The sequence below is a fragment of the Akebia trifoliata genome, chromosome 6, assembly GCF_017979445.1.
Source record: "Akebia trifoliata isolate Shusen 1 chromosome 6, ASM1797944v1, whole genome shotgun sequence".
NCBI lineage: Eukaryota > Viridiplantae > Streptophyta > Magnoliopsida > Ranunculales > Lardizabalaceae > Akebia > Akebia trifoliata.
The window spans coordinates 24,676,270-24,687,210 of record NC_141380.1 but is presented as its reverse complement, the minus strand read 5'-3'; the positions used below and the strand labels follow the sequence as shown (position 1 = coordinate 24,687,210).

Here is a 10,941-nt window from a genome sequence, read left to right as displayed (position 1 = left end):
GATGATGTCTTTAAGTCAATAGAAAACTTGAAGAGGAGAAGGATGAGGTCTCGATATAGTGGCTGCCAAAAGTCCTCCAAAGATCAGGTCAACAAATTGAGTAAATTAATGTGAAAAGATTTTGGAAGGTAGAGGAAGATGATGAATAGTGTATTGGGGTGAAGAATTATCATAGTCAATATGTGTGTAAAATCAATCTTTCCACCATCCCCTCATCTTTGGGGTAGGAGGGGTATATATCTGGATCTCAAGAGAAGGTGAAGGTGAAGGTGTTACCATATTACTTGTCTAGATGTCATACCAGATAAGATGTGAGCTGGACGAATGTTGTTTACCCCACTATTGGTTCTTGTACCCACGCCTCATTAATGGTGCACTTGAGTTGGATTAGCATTTTATCAGTGTATTTAATGTTGAGTTAGTGATATTTTATTGTTTGGGGGTGAGTGTGTCAGAGAATGTGATTTTCATTCTCTGTTTTGATAAGTATTTAAAGATATTGCATTTAATGTCCTGAATTTGATACTTGGAGAGCTCAGATCATCTTAAATTCTTTGTCTTATTACGTTGGACATATTATATCAAGCTGTGTGTTATACAAAGATGGGACTTTATTGACCTTTACTTTCTACTATTAATATTCCGGTATTGACTGTACTAACTTGGTGGTTTTTCCTATTATGTCATTGCTTCCTTGAATGATTGTTTCGTACCGTCTGTGCTTCCATTGTGTCAAGTATGGAAGTACTAAGATGGTAGGATGACTTTGTGAACTTCTTGTAGATCGGGCTCAGCTCTTTCTTGTCAAATCTGTCATTTAGATACACGTGTGTCGATCCCAGGTAGGGATAGAAATGAGCTCGACAATACTCATCTCAGAGTAAATAATAGTTTATGATTTATCTCAGAGCATGTACAGTGGTTTGCAAGACATTTCAAAGCTTTTGAGCAATTGCCATAATAAGTTGGTGAATTAGGCAGATGCCAAAAATGGGGTGTTTACACATACTTTATTTCTCTCCACACTTTTATGAGAGACTCCGACTACTTTCAAGAATTTTTTCTGTGCCTTTTAGTTGATTTGATTAGTGATCATTTTTCTTTATTTATTTTCTTACAAACAAAATCAGATTTTGGTTTTGTTTCCCAACAGAAACAATGTAAAGCAACGAGGGAGGTTGTATATCTTATACAGGTTAAAGTTTCACACTACAACATTTTTGGCCTACAACAGCGTTTTATAACAGCGGATCCGTTTATCCGCCTCTATATATATACATGTTGCAGCGGATATAATTATCTGCCTCGATAGATACCTAAGCAAATGCCAACCTCATATATTCAATTCCTATAGCAGCGGACCGGTATGTCCGCCGCTATAAAACCAAAATTTCTTTTATATTAAAGTTCGATTTAGTGAGTTTTGCTTATAAAATTATTTTTATTTGAATATAGCAGCGGATATGAGAATCCGCCAGTAAAAAATTCAATTTTTTTTAATATAAAACGTTCTGTTAATGTGTTGCTCTTTACCAATGTATTATAAAATTTAATATAGCGGCGGATTTGTATATCCGCCCCTATAGAATGACTATTTTAAATATTTAATGAAAATTGACTATAGCAGCGGATTAATATATCCGCCACTAAAAAAATCAGATTTTATTTTATTATTTTTTTTGAAGTATAAAAAGTTATGTTGATGAGCTGTTTATCAATTTATTTTTTATTGAATATGGCAGCGGATTATTATTTCCGCCGCTATAGAATGATTTTTATTGAAAAAAAAATAATTTTTTTTATTGAGAGTGGATATAGGAGCGGATGAATGTGTCCGCCGTTAAAAAATAATTTTCTTTTTTTTTTTTAAATTGAGTATGGCAGCGGATAAATTGTTCCGCCACTAAAAAATTAGTTTTTTTAATATAAAAAATTGGATTTATGAATTCATCTGTATTAATTTTTTTTAAAAAATTAACGTAGCAGCGGATGAGGGTATCCGCCACTAGAAAATAGTTATTTTAATTGTTTAGGCTTACGAATTTTTTTTTTTAATTTCCTATGAGAGCGGATTGTTTGCTCCGCCGCTATACCATATACTCCAAACGGCCGATCGATTTGGCGCAAAATTTTCGCGGTAATTTTAAAGGACGAAGGTTCAAAACTTCATTTTCGTTCAGCCATTTTCTCTTCTCTTCTTCTCATTCTCTCCATTTCTTTGAAATCCCTAAATCTTAGAGTTTTTTTCCCTTTGTTCTTCCGTTTGAGCTCGATTGGAGTTTCAATCGACCCTTCTTCTGTTTAGAGGGTTGGTTCAGCCCTTGATCTCATCGTTATTTGTAGCGCCAGCTTCGTGTAGCACCGGCTTCGTGTAGCACCAGCTTCGTGGTCGCTGTCGTGAGGGTTGACGCCGGATTGTACCGCTAGGAGCGAAAGGAGGGACTTGAACCCTCAACCTCAGCTGCCACAAACTCTCCTCAATCTTCAATTTGGATTCGCATCTCAGGTACTCTTTTATGTTGAACTACGATTGTTCTACTTGTTGTCGGGTTGAAACCCTTGTTTTTTTATGCAAAAATTTGAAATTAACTTCGAGTATGAGATGACTGGGATCTCAGATTGGATGAGAGCTTTATTTCAGATTTCTAAATCAGAAAGAAGAATGATAATAAAACGGTGAACATGTCAAAAGAAATGAAGAGAGGAGAGAGATCACTATAAAGGGTAGAAAATAAGGGTAGATTTGCAGTCTTCAAAATCAATGTTCTGATGAAATACATTGGAACATATAAAATTGAAAATTTAATGGGGAAAAAAAAAAAAACTGTTACTTAATCCATCAGATTCCTACAGAGTCTTGTAACAAACAAAACCATCCAAAATTGAGCTGTTTCAAACCAAGAAAAAGACCTTCACACCCTAAATAAAGATTGTGAAGTCCTAGCAAACACTTTATTTCCAGATGCATTTAGGGATATTATAATAGATACCACCACCGATCATCCAACAAGCCTCCTCTAGTGAGAATCTTTGACCAATTTCTGTAATGAGATCACACAAGTCAGAATAGTTATTGCTGGTTTTTTTTTTCCCTTGTAATTTACCTATTTCTCTATTGAATGGAATCTTTCTAGAGATCAAACAATCCTGGTTATTCACATTATCTCAATGGAAGATTGGGCATCTACACAGAATAGTCTTATTATTGAATGTAAATATTTTATTTTTTACACTTGTTAGCTCAATGGAAGATTGGGCAATACTTTGGTAGTCCTTTCAATATCTAAGTTGTAGCACAAGCAAAGCTTCTATTACGTTGGGATAAATAGGGGGTAGTGTTAGGGGTAAATTGGGCAAGTGTTCGATGGTATCAAGGAAAACTAGGAAATAACTTGGGCAATTTTTGTGGGGGTTCATCTATGTGGGTTATTGGTGGCTCGATGTTTGAAATTAGGAAGGTTGGGGAAAGTGGACAAGTTTTTGAGGTTCGTTGAGAGATGATGCGGCTTCCAAAAATGGCAAGAGAATGAAGGAATGAGTAAGAGTAGGTGAAAGAAAAAGAAATGAAATTGAGAGTTCAAACGTGTGTGAAATTAGGAGGGGTGCAACCCTTTTTATAGTGCGGAGAACATACCCATCTTGAAGATCAGTCTACTGTTGTGGGGAAATGGGGACAGCTGCTGTTGTGGCTACTGTTGTGTTTGTGTTCAATGAGTATTCTGTGTTTTTCGTAGCAGCTGATACGTCCACCACACTTGTCTTAACCAACTGTTTAAGAAAATCCCAGCCAAGAGGTGGCATATGATTCATAAATATGAGTCGATTATTTGATCTTGGCAATGCATAGTATGGAAGTTGAGTCCTTTGAGAACTATGAACCTATGATTCGTCACATAGTTCTCAAGTGTTGTGTATTATCTTTGTTGATATGTATCTAACTACTCTTGGGTACACAATCAAGGTATATATTTTCTTATTAACACATTCAATGCCATCTATTCTAAAAGTGCAAAATTTATGCAACCATTATGTGAATGGGGTGTTATTTAATTTAGAAAGTGGTGCTTGGCTGCGTGTTACTGTGTTTCACTATTGCTTCTAATCAAAGGATAACTTTCTGTTTTTGTTTTTTCGAGTTGTATAAAAAAACATAGAAGTGTAAAGAAGGCACACATGCTGGTTGTTCGGTTATACATTTGACACTTCTCAATTTAACCATTTTGTTTCAGTCTTTAATTTTTTCTCCACTACGACATGACCCTAATTATATAAGCTTAAACATATTTCAACCATTTCTTAATGTTGGCTTTATATCCCTAATGCACTAACCATAGCTCTAATCCCATCAGCTCATGTTATTAACTTTTTATTTTTTACTCAATTTTTGCAAATTTATCTCATCAGCTCATGTTATTATATCCCTAATGCACTAACCTAGTCCCCTATTTTACTGTAGTGTCTGAATCATTTAACACAATTGAATACCAAAATGAGGAAATAATAGAGTTTTTTTTTTCTTGAAGTATTCTTGAGCTAACAATCTAAATTGCACACAGAAATTGTCATGCAGAGTTGTTGCATCTAAAAAGGTTGTACTTCGGGCTTTGAAACTATTGGCCTTTGGTCTTTTGCTTCAAGGTGATGTATTTCATTATTTTCCTTACTGTATAATTCAATATGCGTTTGGTTTTCCTCATTTTTTTATGCTTTCAAAGTGCATTAGCATGCATATTTTTTGCTCTCAGTTGGTACACAAAAAAGAAAGGAAGCTTGTAGAGAAGTGTTTGAAAATAGTTAATTTTTTTCTAACTCTAGTCAAACATATTAGCAGGAGGCATGTAAAACCCATGTGATATGCTTAAGTCGAGAAATTGCCCTTTAAGAAATGCGACAATCACTTTTTCTATTGCGTTGATAGTAAAATACATGAAATTATTAAGAGTATCGTAGTAAATTTACATATAAATCTCAGATATAAGAATAGTTAAATAATGGAGCCAATGGAAGCATTGTTGAGTTTGGGTTAAAAGTTAAATCTTTTCAAAATCTCGGGAAAAAAACAATTATGAAAAGAATACCAATTCAGTGTTTGAAAAGAGAAAGGAAAAAAATGCAGGAGGCACTTCTATTTTTTCTTGTGGGCATCTTCCCTTTATAACAATTTTTGGGGGATAGAAAGGGAGAATACTCAGAAGAGGAGATCGACTCATCTCTTTGAAGTTCAGGAACAAGAATGTATTCTTAAAAGACATAAATACCCCTTTGGAGATTAAGTGAAAGAATTATTTTATAGGTTTATTTGAAGATTTTGGCAAAAAATTTGTATATATATCTAAGCAGCCCTGTTCTTTACAAGTAGTAGATATTAAATTAGAACTTTAGCAACTCTCTGATGAATGCCTGCAGCAGTGTAGGAAAATATTCGATCTTATTTCTAATTTGTGTATTTTCCTTCTATTCAGGAGGTTATTTTCATGGACTCTATGATCTAACTTATGGAGTTGATATCGAACACATTAGATGGACGGGTATACTGCAGGTATTTTTTTTCCCACTCCATACGCTACAATTTAGGTCATGGGATATATTAGCATGGCTAGCTGTTTTTTTTTTCCAAGTTGGAATTCTGAATTGTTTGAATCTGGTGAGAGTCCAATAGAAACAATATGTTTTCTCTGGATGAACCCATGCCAGAAATCAATGTTAAGTACAAGTACTGATAACTTGCAGCATTTTCTGCCTTCGATTCATGGAGACTAGCCATGGAAATACTAATACTCTTCTTTATCCCTTTGTTAGAACACTAGTGTTATGTGATCTATAATCACAGAAATGGCCATTAAACGGTGTTCACATTTGAGTTGGTTTCAGTTTGTGTAAGCTTATTTGTGTCTGAAAATTTTGATTAACAAAGACATGCTTCTTCGTAGAGAATTGCAATCGCTTATCTGTTTGCTGCACTATGTGAGATTTGCTTCAAGAATGATGATGTCGTCCATATAGAGATATCCTTGTTGAGAAAGTATCGGTTCCAGTAGTGATGATGCGTCATCAGGTCTATTAATTGGGTGTCCTTATTGTGGATTATATTACTTACTAATTCTATTGATAAAGGAGAAAAAACAGATCTTTATTAATATTCAGGAAAAAATATTTATTTTTTTAAATTTAAAAATTTACCTATTGTGGCGGATCTGAATATCCGCCGCTATATAATGTATATTCTGATAATTGGAAAATGACCTATTGTGGCGGATCTGAATATCCGCCGCTATATGATATATATACTGCTAGTTTGCAAAATTACCTATTGTGGCGGATCTGAATATCCGCCGTTATACAATATATTTTATTAATTAAAAGATGAACTTATTGCAGCGGATATGAAAGTCCGCCGCTATAAATTGATTATTCTATTAATTTAAAAATTGATCTATTGCAGCGGATTATAATAACCGCCGCTATATGTTCAATATTATATTAATTTTAAAAATCGATCTATTATGGCGGATATAAATATCCGCCGCTACAGATAGTACATTTTACAGCGGATTTAATGTTCCGCCGCTACATTTAGCGACCGAGGCTGCAGCGTCGGATCTGGTTTTCCGCTGCTCATCACCGCAATATCTTTTACTGGCAGAAAAATTACCATTTAGCGGCGGATATGTCCGCCGCTATAGACCAAAAATGTTGTAGTGTCAACAACCAAAAAAACATTAAAGGTTGAAAAAGAAAACTGAGATGGAGACCGCTGATTGAATTTTATAAAGAATAAAATTTAGATTGTATTGTTTGAATGATTTAACTAATCCCACTAACCTCTGTAAGCTAACTTAACTATGGTAAACTAACAAGGGTTGCAACCTAGGAAGGTTGGGTAGGTTGGAGGGTAAAACTAGGCTCAACACAAGTCACAGAACCCTCAACCCGACCATTGGGCCTGAGTTCATTGACCCTAGATCAACCTGAGCTTGAGATTCTAAAATTTGGTTGAGCTTGGGTTAGCCCAAGTTAGATAATTTTGTGTGGGTTGGACAAGTTGGGCTCGTTGAACAATCATCGATCCATTTTGATCAACAAATAAATTGTACATCTTAAATAAGAAATACAAAATCATTAGTAAATAAAATTGCATAAGACCTCCAAATCCATCATTGAAAGATTATTTAGACAAGTCGTCTACTAAACCAAAGCAAACATTAATAAATATCCAACTGTCCACAAACCATACTAATAAGATAAAATCAAAAAATTAAATTGAAAAAAAATTCTCGATAAAATAACTCTTCATCTTTAAGAAATGTATGCATATTACATATGAACATTTATACCAACAGACTCAAATAGAAATAAAATTAAAAAATAAAGATTTTTCCCTTAATAATAGGATTAAATAATTAAAAAATACTTTAAAAATATATAACTAATATGAAAATATTTATACATCATTTTACAATATCGGGTTCTAGTTGAGTTGGGCTGCCTGAACCCGCCAACCCGAATTAAATTCAAGTTGAGAGATTTAAACCTAGACTCAATTCATCTTAGAAATAACTTACCACAGGCTCGCCCATGAATAGGGCTAAGCCCGAGTTAAGCCCATGTTGTAGCTCTAAAACTAACTAAGGTTAAACTAACCTTGATTAATAATGGTTGAGGTGTCCACTAACAAACCCACATTGATTGTCCAATTGACACTTAAGCTTAGGTGTCAAAACTATTCTTAACCCAGCTTAAGTTGGTCTTTAACCTGGTCAATCGAGTCAACTCAATTTTTACTCGATCAACATTAAATTCCAAATAGGCATCCCAATCTAATTCAATTGAACTTCGATTTTCAGGATCTTATAGTTTTTGAGCTTTATAAATTAATAGACTCAATTTTCCAGAAACCTATCTCTGATTAAAATTTTATCTTCTAATGAATAATTACGCATCTCAATGGTTATCTAGTTTCTCAATTCTAACTTAGATGCATATGGGCTTACTATTTAAACAATTTTTTTTGGTGCTTTTAAATTCAATGGTGATGTCTAATTTTTCAAATTCATTTTGTATGAATAGATACTTTTTTGGCCATTAATACAGTTTACATTGATTTTTTGGTTGATTAAATTTTTTATATTTTTACTATTTAAAATTTGTTTCTAGTAGTTTTTGAAACTCATTGTTGTAGACACCCCATTTTTCCCCTCCTGATTTGACAATTTGTCACCTCGGTTGCTGTGGATTCCTAATGATGAGCAAAAAAAGAATTTAAGAGACCAAAAGCTTGGACAAAGTCTCGTTGAGTTCTTCTCAATTTTTTTTTAATTTCTCTCTCAGTTTCCTCACAATAGTTCAATGGATTCTTTCTTTTTTTTGACATGCTCAACATAGAAATTATGCACGCTTAGGTTCGCTACACCAGTATTTTCAACCTACATTGTGTAAACTAGCACAAAACAAAATAATTACGAAAAAGAAAATAATTTATGAAAAATAAATACTAATTAGCTACAAGAAAGAATCTAAGAAAAGAAAATACTGAAGAATATTAGTAGTTCCTACAATTTTGGATAGGAAGGTAGCTGGGAATATTGTTTGACGTGATAAGGGATCAATTCGTCACTTTTTAGTACATAGAGCTTGGGTGCATCGAGTATGCCGTTCTGATTCGTCGGTGACTATTTGAAGAGGGTCAGCAAGGGGGAAACCTATCGATAGCTAGACCATTCCTTTCTGCAAAGTTTTGTGCAATCCTAAACATAAGAGACCAATTATGGTTTTCCTTTTAGAACATACACTTTGATTCTGAATAGATAATTATTTTCAATGAGGGAAATAGCCAAATTCTAGTCCTAATTGAAGCGAAAAACTACAATGTTCATCCAAAAACTTCTAAATCTACCAAAAATAAAAACAAAAAGAATGAGTTGCCTCCTAGAAGTGTTAAGTTTAACGTCTTCAACTAGACAAAAACTCTATGAATCTGATAAATCTGCGAAGGAATTAATGGATATGGGAAAGAAATAATGCTTTATCTCCCATTTTATGCGAAAGGGTAATGAGTTAATCTCTGGGCAAAACCAAATATGAGATCAGAAACGCTTCTGTTTGAATCTCAAGGTTTTTAAAAAACTTTATGAATTTTTTAACTTCTTTGTACCTCAGGGGTTTTCAAAAAAAAAATTATTATCAAGAGGATAACATTAAATTCGGGGTTCCCATTATTCTTTACGATTAACATTGATCAAGTTTGAGAACAAAATGCGCCTAGTTTGATAGGAAACATTGTATTGAACATCTCTTGTAAACAAAATGCCCCTAATATAAGAGGGAAACTACATATCAAAGAAGAAAGAAAGTGTCCCTTGTATGAAGGTTTGAAATATTTGATTACCACAAAAGCAATAAAGATTCAACTTTTAATTTTGATTGAAGATTTTGAGTTAGGCTCAAGAGAGCAAAAAATTTCCTTTTAAGACTCATCATGGAATTCACCCTTCTCCCTTTGGTTCACTTGGGGAAGCAAAAATCTTCAGATCAATCGTAGACAAGATACTTGTGGTTTCTGAGTTTTTGTCTAGTTTGAGCTAAATTTTGAACTTGATTATTTGGACTTCAAATATTTCGGCTCGAACTGTCTTTTAGCTTTTCAACTCTATGGAGATTTTCTTCTGTTTTTCTTTGTTGCTCTAACTTTTGCCTGAAATGCCCTTTCAGATTTTCAAATTAGCGAGCATGCTCTAACTTTTGCCTAGATCGTCTTTTCAGATTTTCGATCTAGCGAACTTTCTTTTCTTTTTTCTTTTTTCTGTTTGTTGCCAAAGTCGACCTTTCAGATTTTCAACCTTGCGAGCTTGCCTTAATTTTTGCCTAAGTTGCCATTTTCGGGTTTTCAACCTAGCAAGCTTTTTTTTTTTTTTCCTTCTGAACTTCTTGAATTACTGTCTAATCATGTTTTGCTATCTTTCATGACTTTTCACACGGTACTTAGGAGAGCTTTCATGGGTAAGCTTAGGACTGGGCATAAAAAGAAAGGAATTTTGAGGCTTAAAAATCCAAATTCCCCTTGTGTAACATTTCTTTTATTTTTCTTTGAATTTCCTTCCCCATTTTGAAGATATTTCTTTTTCTTTCGAATTCTTTCTGGATTTTTCTTCTTTTATGGGGAAATCTAATTTTTTTATTTTGATATGGTCGAGCCTGAAGTAATTTCTCAGGTTGCCTACATACCCCATAATTTTGGGATCAGACCAAAATGTAGTTCAAAATTTTCCCTCCCCTAGGTTGGGTGATTTGGTTGAGAATGAGAAAGGCATTTTTTTTTTGAAAAAAACTGCAAAGGGATTGAGAAATGATATATTGAACTGGGTAATAGGAAAATTGTTTCAACCAAAGATGACCTCCTTAGATGTATTATCGTTTGATTTGGTCAATGTTGGTTGGTTATGGTAATTCAATCCCATCATGGCTTGAAATCTGACAGTTTTTCCTGGTAATATTTCCTTGATGATGAACAGACCTCCCGAATTTGGTTTGAACTTCCCTTTAGGGTCAAAGATAGGTGTCCAATTCTCATGATTACTAAATCTCCGACTTGTAAGTGACGGGCCTTGATCTTTTTGTCAAACGCACGGGCGACTCTTCTTTGATAAGCCTGCACGTGGTACAAAGCTCTTAATCATTTTTCTTTGATCAAATTTAATTCTTCATACTGTTGACGAACCTAATCTACTTCTAACAACTGACTTTTCAACAAGACCCTGAGAGATGGGATTTCCATTTCAACTAGCAAGACTGTTTCCATGCCATACAATAAAGAGTAGGGAGTGGCTCCAGTAGAGGATCAAATTGAAGTTCGATATGCCTATAGTGCAAATGGTAATTTTTCTGATCAATCTCGATGTGATTGACACGTTTTCCTGATGATTGTCTTCAGATTCTTATTGGTCG

General features: G+C 34.1%; 1 long non-coding RNA gene across 1 annotated transcript; it reads left to right on the top strand.

The window, feature by feature from the left end:
• Nucleotides 1–3,924: 3,924 nt before the first annotated feature.
• On the top strand, nt 3,925–6,144 carry LOC147400473 (uncharacterized). Its single transcript, XR_015179008.1, has 4 exons — nt 3,925–3,961; nt 4,557–4,638; nt 5,463–5,539; nt 5,931–6,144. It is a non-coding gene; the product is annotated as an uncharacterized LOC147400473 (long non-coding RNA).
• The last annotated feature ends 4,797 nt before the right edge of the window (nt 6,145–10,941 follow it).